Here is a 13,256-nt window from a genome sequence, read left to right as displayed (position 1 = left end):
TATATATAGTCAAAAATTCTTTTTTCTTAAGCAACATTTTTGCAAAGGCAAGCAGAATGTCCTGTTTTGTGTTTAAAGAAATTTTGCTCTCTACTTAATCTGTACTGCATTTGGCAATTATTAATCTGTTTCAAGTTGTTTATCTGTGCTAGATTAAGGTACCGCTTAATGGCGATACTCGAAGAATTCAAAAAAACAATGCAGATCAGCGTGGATACGTAAACGGCCGACGTATCTATGCGTCGTTGCTTTACATATCTTAATCGGGAATTGCTCCAGCAAGCAGAGTCGAAGCGTAATGGGCCCATAACCCAGATGTCCGTGGGTTGAGGTTGAACCCAATAATTTATACATATATAACACGAGGTTTAAAACATCATTCTACTTCATCTTCCATCATTTATTTGAGTAATTTGAACAGGTTAGCCACACTTTAAAATCTATCTCTCTCTCGTCTCTGGCCGCAGCCAAAGTAAACCCATTTTTCTATCCAAATCAACCCAAATATGCAAATGCATTATCTCAAATAAAAATAGTATCTCAAATGTGTGAACACTTTATTAGTGTTTTACGTAGAACGTGATGCAGAGGGTAAAAAGATCTGTCCGGCAAAATGGATACAGGAGAGCTTATTGAATCCATCATAGTCACAGGCTTTATCTGTCTTTTAGGAAATGATCCGTAGAAAGATATACTGAACACGAATTGATCGTTGTCAAGACAAGGCAGTTCATACTCGTTTCAATATTTGGACGTCTTTTCTAAACGATAGCGTTAATCAACGAGAAAAAAAAATAATAGTTGTTTCCCTGGAGCAGCGAAACCTCGCAGGTTATCACGACCAGACGTTTCGGACATGAAACCTGCGTCGTTTATCCAACCGTTATATTTTTTCCTAAAGTGTCTCAGCAAGATCAGAGTCGCACCCTGAGGACGCCTTGCCTTCTCGTACCATATCCAGTTCGTTGAGATAAGACATAGCTAAGTATTTTTTGGCGTCCTGTGTCCTGGGACTGACTGGGCTCCGGCACCGTAGCAGCGCCAGAGCACCCAGAATAATGAGCAGGCCATTCGTCATATTACATGCAAGTGGATGCTTGTATAAGCCCCGGCTTGTGATTGTATGGCCCTCAAATGGCGCGATGAAAGAAAAAGGTGTAAACACGCTTTTGTTCGCGTGTCAGAAAGAAGAAATGACTTTTCGGAAGAAACGTAGTTAAACGAAAAGCTCGTGGACTCACAGATATGATTTCAGCCTTTGAGTAGCTTCCCCGAAGAAGATTTTTTACCTTTCGGTTTGTAAGAAAGAAGCCGCAATTTGGTGTGAATGGGGTGTTTAGTTCAGGCTCGCACATACATGAGTCGTCGTTATATATCGTGCGTGATGGACATAATAAGCAAATCATTGAAGAAAGACTGTTGATTTAACATTTTATATTTCACATGCTTAATTCTGTCCTATTGCTTTGTCGATATCTATATCCTTGTGGTTTAGAAGGTCCGTATTCAGGACATACAATCTAGATTTGGATCGAAAAGACCACGGGTCGTTACTTCTACTCCTGTCAACGAAATTCATTCAATTCAAAAACTATACAAATCGTGCGAAAAACTAAACTTAATTTTTATTTTATAAGAGTACACATTAAAAGGAGTCGTAGTAAATCTTACGCGTGGTGGTACCATTTTCAAAGCCAATGTGCCTTAGAGTATATTTGTTAATGCATAGAAAACATGAAATTTTTAGATTTTCGTTAGCTAACTCTGTCACGTATGCATACAGGCACACATTTTTTAACAGTCTGCAATTTTCTGGAAGGCTTCTAGTGGAATTTTGTGTTTGTTTTCTTTTAGAACGGGTTTCCTCCACCGATCTGCTTTTTGGGCACTGAGGAAATCAACAGGGCAGTTTTGGCTGATCCTAGATAAATTTAGAATTTACGATTTAGTAACTTCCGAATCGCATCTATTCGAGGAGGTCGCAAAGCGTTCGTCTATTTTTCGACCTTTTTCTCATAGTAAAAATTATTTTCTAATCAATAAATGTTCTGCTTTTTGATCTGGTAGGGCTTGGTCTCAATTGACGGATCACATTAACTTCATGGCTTCTTCTGAGTCATCCCTTTCCGTCCTAAGGCGTAGATCCTATACTATTAATGACACATATTACATACCTCGTCATCGCAACTTGGCTTGTCTCGTTATCAACAACTTATAGTGCTGATCCATCGATCCTATACGTACGGACTCGGAGGTACATAGGTAAGTGGGGCATTAGAGGACAGTGGCTGTTTAGATCGTCCCATCCTCCAGACCCGTTTTCTATTCCTGGCAGGTAAGCCCCTCGAGTTGAACCTACCGAGCTTAGGAGGTGGCCGAAGGCTAGGCGAAGCAGATGAGACGGGAATTAAACACGAAGGATATATTTCCTCTTTTTTCGCGTAGACCAGCAGTGAGCTATTGCTACTCAGTAATAATAATAGGCCGATTTAATGGGTGGCCCTTCGAGGGGTTTACCCCGTTCTGCTTCGTGGTAGGGCGCAAAGGCGATACCCTGGTGCGTACGTGGAGCAGCCACGGTGTGACTGGCTGTCTTGCTAACTATCCTCTCTGCTTACAGGTTCGCGAATCAAACAAGCTAACCTGCCTCACACGAGTAAGTAAGATCGCTCTATGTCTTTGTTCGGTTTGCTTATGTGGTCTCATGGAGGTGATTGGTAGTGGAAGGAGTGCTAAGGTGGCGATGGTTTCATGTCAGGAAAGAACGTGTGTTGGAGTGACCATTAAGTTACTGGTACCGCTACAACCACTACTGTATAAAGAGCAATCAACGCTTAGCCCCGATAGTGTACGAGCAGCCGGCTACATCCTCACTGAATGACATCTTAGAAGTTATCTGCTGAGGTGAAAACGAACCACAGAACTCGAGCGACATCAGATGTGAGCAGAAAGACTCGCTAAAGGTGTATGGAGCAAGAAGAATGAGCGAAAAAGCCAGAGAAGCGCCAACATGAATGCTAGAATAAGAGGAATAACTACAATGGTACTTAGTGGCGTTAAATTGGCCAGGGGCAAGGAGTAGTAAGTTAGCTATGCGGTATTTGGGCGGTCGTATCTTGCGACGAAGAAAAGATCCTGCGCGCAAACAGCTGTATATACGTGTATGTGCATGTGAGTGTGGCAGGCATAGGTAAATTAGCGTCGCAAAATAGAAACGTCCATATAAAGTAACCAGTTCAGAAGCTGTTTGCACGTAGAAACTCGTTGTTAACATACCGTAGGATATTTCGTTAACGTAAACTATAATGTTGACGAACGTCAAAGTAGTTGGGAGCTCTTCTAAAACAGAAGATTCATCGTTGTTTTGGCTATCTAATATAATTTCTTTTGGCGTAAATATAGTTAAGCCTAAAATAGAGATGAGTTAGTGGCTATTGTGTGAAGGAGTTTATGTGACCATTTTCCTGAGCATATGATAGGAGATCCGCCTTCCTAACATGCTCGTTTAAAATTTCCATAAATTTACTCAAAAACAAAACGTTTCCCATCCGTTTAATGTGTAAGAATTGCATTTTGTTTTAGACTCTATATAAGTTTAGGGCATTTCCCACCCTCGATATGGACCACATACTCTCTGCTACGCTGCATACCCGATCGGATTTGTAATTTACCACAATAGAGACTAATACCATATGTGCATTGAGCACGAATACAATATAGGGTTATTTGCTTGGTTTGATTAATTCAAACGAATATATAGTGATCAGTCGCGTCAAGTGTTATTGGCCACGAGTTCCAGTTAATTATAAGGAGACCTTTTTCTGATTACCAAGACTAGTTTTGTGTATAGATCACTTGTAGCGTTCGTATAAACAATTTATCTATATATGAACAAAAATTACACTCTATTCTTTGATTCGACGGTTTTCTGTAGTAAACACATCAGGATTTACATCTTTAATAGACACAAACTAGCATCTTTGGCGATGCAGAAATCAGACAAATACTTTGTTGAACAGCAAGGAGTTTGTCATTGTTCCGGCTGACGCGATGCCTATGAGCGTACATGCAGGAAGTAAAACAGGAAAAGTAAGTGTCAGATGGAAATTTTTTGTTATCTACGAACCGTTAGAGTATATGACGAGCTACTTCTCGTGCGCAGCTAACCTTGCACCTATTTAAAACAGAATCCTAATTAAGTGGCGTTTTTCTTATCGAATTACTGGATATTTACTTTAGGCGATGTCCGTATTTTGTAAATCTGCGGCTTTTCGCCTTTACAGATAGTAAAAAAAAGAAGGATTGAATCTGGCATATTTTATCCTAGCCTTATGGAAAAACTGTTTCGACAGGCAATTTCTATGACCTTGGAAATAATTTGAGAAAAACGACACTTTTTTATGTTTTTGGCGACAAAAAAAGGTTCACAGCGAGTCTCATGACTACCCCTCAATTGTGGTGGAATTTTCAGTAGGAAAGGTTTTCGTTTGAAAAGAGTAAGAGTCCAGGAAGTGGTAATAGTTGTTGACAGGACGCGACAGCAGAGACTGGCAAAAAGAAATAGCGAGTGACGAGACAAATTTGAATTTTGCAGCGTGAGTGGGTTTTTGATGTGGACGCCAAATTCATAGCCATGCCGCCCGCGGTCTATGAACCACCCACTCGGTAACAAATATTATTTTGGGAGTTTTGTTGGAGCGCTACGACATGGGCCGACTTGCCTGAGGTCAACCGTATCGCTCTGTGGTTGTCCATCTATGTCAAACTAAGGGCTTTTAGGACAAGCAACAATTTGACGTTGTCATACTTATAGGAAAGCATAAAACAGCAAGAGGCCATATATATATATATATATATATATATATATATATATATATATGTTTTTTCTGAAAGTATTGTTTTTTTAAACTTCATGCATACAGCTTAATCACGAGTGGTAGAGCCTCTCGTTATATTTTTGATAGATTTGTCTAAAACATAATATTTGATAGTTGTTACAGAAAAAGAAAATGATGTGGCGTGGCGCGCATTCTTTAAAAAAATCATCGAAACGTTTAGCATATTCCTGCAGAAAGCATTGAACTCCGAGGAGACATAGGAAAACGTACCGACCCAATATATTTGTGCCAGGAGCACTCGGATGTTCTTCACTACTGTTTTGTTCATTTAATGTCGCTGAAAATAAATCTCCTGTTGTCCAACGCCCTTAACCCCCGATAAAGTCTCCGTGGCTACAAATGAATCTGACCCAGGGACGCCCCTTTGTCGCTTTCCCACTGAAAGACTGCTCTTTGCTTTCCATCACTTTTTCACGCTCTTTCCATTTCGGCTTTCGATGTCATCCTGCACCGGTCGCTCTACCATCGATACTCTCGCCCTCTTCTGTAGACGATCACCCGTCTTTGCGATCTCTCTCAGTTTTTCGCTGTTACTAGGCCTTGGTCAGATTCTTTTTTTCCTTCTGGGTATCTGCGGTACTGGACGACAGATCGGTGTCGATATTATCTCAATAATAGAGATAGTGCTTGGCTTGCAATTCTGTTCTTGTTGCCGCAATACCAAGCACTGTAGCATTGCACTCACTGTGTATGGTCGTGTGTGGAGTGCTTGAGGCAGCGCAAGTTCGCCTCCGTCTCCCACTGATCTCGACTGGGCCACGTGGCGGCATTTTCTTCGAGTATAGCGGGATAGACGATTCGTTCGCCGATGAGACTATAGTCATACTGTGCGAAATAGGCCTGCTGAAGCATAGGCGGATGCTTGCTAGCCATGACCACTATTGCCACCATCGGCGCTGCCGCCGCTACCATTCCTGCCAAAGGCGCTGGTATAATATAACAGGCCTGTTGGTCAGCATTCTCTAGTGAGATAGATTGCTACCAGCCACTTCTCTTTCGTTGTTTCTTTGCTCGTTCGCGATGTTGTTTCCTTCTGTCGCTTATTCTCCAGCAGCTCGCTCCTTTTCTCCTTATCTGAAGAACACAGCGGAACGATCGTGGGGCCTGTGCCGCTGGCTTAGACAAAAACCGGGACCAGCAGTGGTCCCATTGCCGGAGCGATAGAAGGTGGCATTCGAGGAAAGGCAGGGAGAAAACGGGAAAAAGGCCACGTCCTCCTCTTGTTCATAGAGCTGTCTGCTTTCTCCTATACGAAGGCAGAAAAAAGCGAAGAGGAGTGAGCGGAAGCGACTAGCAGCAAGAGAGAAGCAGGAGTAGCAGCAGACGAAAATAGCTGTCACGCCTAAGAAGCTATTTGGTAACTGCTACTCAGTGAGCTGTTAGCTTCTTCTCCCATGCGTTTTCCCAGCCCAGGCAGCTTTGGCCGGGCGACAAGAGGCGAAAGGTGGTTCTATCAGCTGGAGATACCGCGAGGTGAAACGGTATTCGCTTTGCGCCCGAAGAGTCGTCCAAAAAGAGGCGAACGTCCCACTGTCCATAAAGACCTTCGTCTATGGCTATCGCTCGTACCACGCCCCCATTTCCCTGTTAGAGGCCTGAGCGGCCAGATGGCCCCTCCTTGGCGTCGATGCCCCTTGTCAAGGTAGGCTTGATTCAGTGAAGGAGAACCCGCACCAATGGAGAACACACATTATTACCCTACTAGTACCTTCAGAACTGAGGGAAGAGGCAATGATGAGAAGAAGTAGCCATACGGACGGCTAGCAGCAAGACACCTGCGTTATAGCCAGGTGCTGTTCGAGACGGTACTGGATAACAAACTTAGCTATTCCCGGTTGACCCTAGGAGGACCGGAGGACTGGAAGCGAGACAAGGGGAGGCGAGCGTGGCAAAGCCTCGAGAGTGTCCAAACGTCGACAGATGAATGCTGTTTAAGAAACTATTCCCGGAATTGCCGTTGCTTGTAGCACTATTGTCGTTTCTTGCAGCTTCAGGTATCTGTGTTCGTTTAGGACATTTTGGCTCGCAATGGCCATGGAGAGAACGGTAGAAGAGGCAATGGCCAACAAACGATATTGGGCCTCAGGAATTCAAGCTCCGGGTGGCTTTGGCCGACAATTCGACTCGATCTGGTTGCTGTGGCACGTCGTCGACGTCAGACTTACAACACTGTCTATGCTACACAGGAGTCTGTTTGAGATTGAATAATATCAGTGCTTTATGGGGTAGATAAACTGATTGCATTTAAGTTTATCTAACGTGAAAATTAACACGATTCTCGTTTAGCCTTTTTTTTAGATTTCTCCATAGTCTTTTCGGAAGAGCCTCTAAATATTTTGTATGTTTTACTGGCGTTGCTTCTTTGGCTACTCCATAATGTATATATAGCCTCTTTTTATAGCATATTATGAAATTCTATGCAGCATTCGTTAAATAAACAGGCACACATGTTCGCAGATTTCTATTTTTATTCTATTACTATTACGCATAATACCATGATGCTTCTTGGGTAAATCGCCAGCCTTAAGTAAGTTAGTTGGTTATATAATAACTCACTATTATAATCGAGTAAGAACTTTGCGTGTCTAGTTTGGGTGACCCTCATGATCCTTTGCTTTGGTTGCCTCTCGGATGCTGTCACCCACGTTCCGCCGCGCGCTCAACAGGCTCATCTTGGCCTTATCCTGTTTTTCTTCCGCCGCATTTGTTTCGTATATCTATATATACATTTAGCGATGTGTGCATCAAGTAACTCAAATGTGTTTCCTATCAATTTTGCTTTGCTTTTCTGTTCACGTGGCAATATTTGTTTGTGCTTAAACGTTGGCGCCATGAAAGTCGTCATGTTCGACAAATGGATAATTCGTCTCAGCCGAACACGAGATACCGTTGATTCTCTCCCTCTGTGTCCCTTTCAGTCTTCACAGGATCATCGCTAGTATAACGTTGTCAACGCTATGAAGTCCTCTGTCAGACCAGAAGAGCTGATTGATGACAAGTGAACGGGTGCACGGCCGTTCTGTCGGACGCCGCCGCCACCACCGCGGCCGCACTCAGGTGTCGCCCTGATGGCGGTGAAATGGCAAGCCGTGACAGAATCACTGCTCATCTTTACTGTCAACCCAGCAGCGAGAAAGCTGGCTGAAGCTGTCGAGTTGGCCAGCGGGTCTACTAAAGGTCAAGAACATTTAGTTAGCACTCTGGCCGTCGGCGGCACTTGAAGTCTACGACGGCTTTGACTTGGGCCTTTAACGGTGTCGACAACAACAGCCTTGCCGCGGCAGTGTTCCTAACGGAATAGATCTTCACTATAAACTTCTGTCTTTAGAAAGCATATCCTCCAGCTTTGTCGCGGGTTCTGTTATGTTCATCTCAATGGCGAGCAAGCGAGCAACAACAAAATCGAATAATGATATCGCGCGAGACGATAATACGCTAGATTGGACGGATAGACGAGACGTCCGCTGACCGGCGGGTTTAGACGAGACGACATCGGTTATAAAAAGCGGCGCCTGGGCGTCGCTGGCTGCCCAGAAAAGGCGCGACGGCAACGGTGGCGACAGGATCGTCATTTGAGAGTTTTAGTGTTGATTTTCTCTCCCCCTTTCTAGCTGACCGAATCCCGTAGACAAAAGCAGACAGGAGAAGTATACTGATAGAACTACAGGGAGAAAATGATAACTGATATTGCTAGAAAACAACCACTGATGTTTGCGTCCGAGTATTAGGTAAGTATTAAATTGATTTGGAAAGATCCGGCTGGTGCTTGCTTAGCGAACGAATCATAGCTAACTAGAAGATCCGTTTAAAAAAATTGATATAGGTGCTATAGAAAGGTTCCGAAAATGAACTAACGGCATCATATAATAAAGTGCTTCACCGAACTTTCGAGATCGCCGATTTTTGTTTTGTCATTTGATGACAATGGCTTACCGAAGTCGAAGTTAACTTAATGAATCAGTTGTAAGGTAACAGGAGAATTCAACGCAATTGACATAAGCGCAGATTATAAGTATAATGCTGCATATTTATATTATATTTTGCTTTAAAATGTCCCATTTTATAACGATAGCTTAGGCAAAAATCAATGAGTAAATGTAGTGGCTTTGGCGAGTGATGGTTTGTCTATGCGGAACAGACTAAAACACCACTTGTTCAACGGTAACTTGTCATCTCTTCGTTCGCTTTTAAACAGATATTCCCATAAAGGGGCACATATAAAAGAAGGAACGAACCGAAATCGAACGACGTCAGTTCAGCGAGAGACAAACTCAGCTTAAATATTTCAGCTTGAGACCCACACCTACCTGATTATGCATTAGGAAAACTGAAAGGAAACTATCTCTGACAGAGTTTCGATCGACAGTTCTAAAGGCAAATAGGGAAAATTGCGTCCGATGCGTCGATACTGAGCACTGTTCCCCGCTTAGTAGAGCGGCTACATGTGAATAGCTTTATACATGGACAACTAATTGGATCGGAAACGTAGGGAGGGAGGGAGGAAGGAAGGAAGGAAGGTAAACTACAACATGGTCGATATAATCGCAAGTTACTGGCGAAAATAACTAGCAGTAATTGACGGCATACAATGGCTGTTTATGGACATATGTGTACGCACAGTATGTTTTGCATGTACTCCATGCGTTTGCACGTACGGTGACAGTTACGGAAGAAGGCAAACTGTGTGCCGAGCACGTCTATTGGTACAATTATATGTCTTCTAACTGGATATATTGGCAGCATCCTTTCTATCCTTAACAGGAAAAAGTTAGACCGAGAGAGCCTTTGATTGTCAAGAAAATATTCTCACATATGTATCTGTTATAGAAACATTTTTTCTTACTAATCTGAGAATTTGTTGGTATGCTATATGAAATGACCTTAATGTATCCCTTGGATGTCGAAATTGTTGCCTTCGCTAATTGGAATTTATTAAAAAATCTCGCAACCCTATGAGAAATGAACGAAAGCCCGTCTATTTCAAAGAGTGGTTTATTTTTATTTTTCGTTCAGTAAATATACGTTCAGATAACGAAAGGAAACGAATCTGGTAAAGTGTCTCTCAGGAAATGCCAAACTTTGATTGAAGTTGCTCCAGCCACCTAAAACTAACTTGGGCAGAAGCATGCGATTATAGAATCAGAAGTAGGGTTATAGAATTGATCGAAATGAGCTGCGTATGGCTACTTCAAGCGAACAATTATTCCCTAGAATAAAAAGTTCGTTGTTGGGCACAAGGTGCGTGAGCGAGAATAACATTCGGAACGCAGCTATCTAGCCTAAAGGGCACAAGTGAATGTCGATGATGAGAAACCATCAAGACGCTTCAATTAAAAATACCTATAACAGATTAGCAGAAGCCTAAAATGTAGATAAGACTGCAGGCCGATCCGTAGAATCACTTTATTAAGGATTAGCTTTCCGAATTCTCGCGCCTTCACCTTACCCTCGTTACCCGAGGACGGCAGAGGCCAGTTCAGCTATGTGCCTAATACCCGCATCGACCACGAGACATATAACAACAAGATCCGCCGGCCAGTTGTGTGCATGACGCGAAATTTCCACGGTGTTTGTTCCGACGACGTTTGTGTATGTACAGTATTGTTTGTTCTAATATCATATACACGCTACGCTTACAGATGTAATTTTTGTGAAACAATAGTTTTTCGAGCCTACGATGTCAAAGAGGTGTCCTTCTCGTCGCGAATCGTATACACAAACCAATTTTGCCATAAGATACATAAGCTAGAGTGAATAATGTGAAAACTCGATAGCAAAGAAAGAAGGGAAAAATGAAGTAAACAATATGGATATTTAATTGCTCGCTTCGATCGGTTAGCAATGCTTGATAGTTGACAACAGCAGCAGCAGCAGCACAAATCAGCATGAACAATAATGTCATAACGCAAACATGGCGGTCGATAATATTATGAACTGAGAGTGTGCTGCGTGACGATGCGAAAGTGTGCAGAGTAAAAAAACAAAAAGGCTTTAGTTTATAAAATGTCTTTTCCACTACACTGTCATTCAAATTTACCACCTTACACAATTCGAATCTTAAGGAACGGCTAAGCGCACCAAAACAAATTACCCGCTTTTCTACAGTCGTCGAGTAACGAATGCAGATAGAAATTGTCATACTTCTTTTTCTTAAAAGGACCACAATAACTCGTTTCTTTTTTTTTCAGCAGCCCCTTAGCCAGGAACCTAGACAGTACACTGACCTTTCTGGCTGAATCGCAGCTCTATATCACATCGTGAAATCAGCCTAGAAGTACGACCACCGATTGCCTGTGCATTCGATCTTCCCCGCACACCAGCAAAAAGACGAGCAACGCATATTCGTCTTGCCTTCCTCCGCTTCGGCAACTTCAACTCCAGGCATCCATCTGCTTCCACCCAAGCAGCCCGTGATCACTTACCTGCTCACCAGCTCAAGGTAGCTTTGAGCTTCCCTCCCGTGTTTCGATGTCTTATTTTTCAACTGCCCGTCGTCGTGCATAGAAGTTTATGCAGTTCCTTTAGACTAGCCAACTGGCCGGCGGATTTACCGGCTAGCTTTCCCTGATTCTCAGCTGTCTGTTTGTCCCTTCTCCAATGACTGTGCTCCTTCTTTTTCTCTAACGAAGCGTTCTGAAACTGTAGTTGCGAGGGTCAGTTGTTCCTGTCACGGCCGTTGCTACTGTTGCAGGTTCTGTACTGCGTCGACCCGCCCGAATCACGGATCCCGTATCTGATGGCTGGTCGGGTGACCGACTCGCCGAATGCCGCTAATGACTACGCGTTTGTCCCTGGAAATCTCGGCTTCATACAAACCCCCTAACAAATCGTCACGCACTGCGCTCTTTACGCCTGCTACCGTTCGTGCCATTCGTTCAAGTGGAGCTTCTCGATGCCTTCGCCCTTTGCTCCTTTCTCCTTCTGTATTTTTTCCCTCTCTAAGTTTTTCGGCTACCTCGATATACACACCAATTTTCCTTGGCCGGCTGTCTAACCCGATCCTCATCTGTGACAGTCGAACTGAACTCTGTTTATTGAGGTTTTTACTAACTTTATTCAGTGTTCCACTTGAGTCGAATACGAACCGTCGCAGGAAACGGCCAGTGATGCTAAACGCTAAATATCCATCCAATAAAAAAGAACTGAAGAAGTGAAGGAACGGAAAGAAGCGCACGTATATTCAGCGAGCGGTAAAGCCAACTCATCGAAAAAATTTTAGCCACCAGCTAACCGCATCCTCTAGCTCCATTTTCATTTCTATGGCCTCTTTGCTGCATAATCTTCTCAACAGTGTCTGAAGAGCTCATATATTGAATAACATTACTTTGAGTTCGCATTTATTTCCTAATGTCCTCAGTAATAGTTTGGCTCGCTTGTAGCACTGTCCTCTCCAGTGGTCCTTTTCTTTCATTTTAGCAAAATAGCATGAATCTGCGCCTGAAACCAACTACGTTCTGATCGTCGCGCATAGCGTTCACGTAACCCGCCATGTGCCTATGTATGCACATAGCTGTGGTATTTCAAGGCTGTTCGGTGTTCTAATGTGCCATTTGCTTAGGTACGGCAGCAGGAGACGGCGGCAATGATTCGTTAGGTACTTGCCAGTAAACAGCTGGTCATATATATCTAGCTACGTGCGGGAGTTGTGATCAATGGACTGTGTAGTGTACAGTGGGCAGCGGGCACAAGGGGGTGGAAATCGAGATCTGAATGGGCACGGCACTCGCAGGCTCAATCTACTCCGGCTACTATTACTCGAGTGGGGCAGACCGAGATTGCCGCTGAGGCAGCAACATTTACGATACCACAACACACGCACACCTATATTGGCTAGATTCTATGGACAAAGTTGGGCTCAATCATTTATTGGGGGCTGTTGCCTCTTGCATTGGGCTATTTAATGGTTCATTTTAGTGGGACAAGGTGTATGCGCAGCTGATGCATCGTGATGTTAGATTTTTTTAAATTTAACATAAAGTGTTTCCAGAAAACACCATGAAAGGTTTTTTCTAGTTGACGGTGGCCGTTTGATAAATATCTAATGATACATAATAAGATTAGAGAAAAATGACAATAGACTATTTGCTAGCTTTAACCCACGCATGTAGCTATCGCGTCGGCAATATCTGATCTCTTTTATAATGTAGGAAGGAGGCAAGTACATTGTTAAGTCGTTGAGCGATCAGCGGATTGGCATGAAAAAAGGTTTGGTATCGAATTTTGTATGCCCGTTTATTTACCAAGGCCCCCATCAGATAGGGCATGTGATTGGGGATGTCAGATCGGTGTGTCCACATCGACATAGGCCGTTGTTGCCTCAGCGGCCTGTTAGTCAGGAGGCGCTCGTTCACATTGTTC

The sequence above is a fragment of the Varroa destructor genome, unplaced genomic scaffold, assembly GCF_002443255.2.
Source record: "Varroa destructor unplaced genomic scaffold, Vdes_3.0 BEIS01000005.1, whole genome shotgun sequence".
NCBI lineage: Eukaryota > Metazoa > Arthropoda > Arachnida > Mesostigmata > Varroidae > Varroa > Varroa destructor.
The sequence above is the reverse complement of the archived record's forward strand: the minus strand, read 5'-3'. Positions refer to the sequence as shown.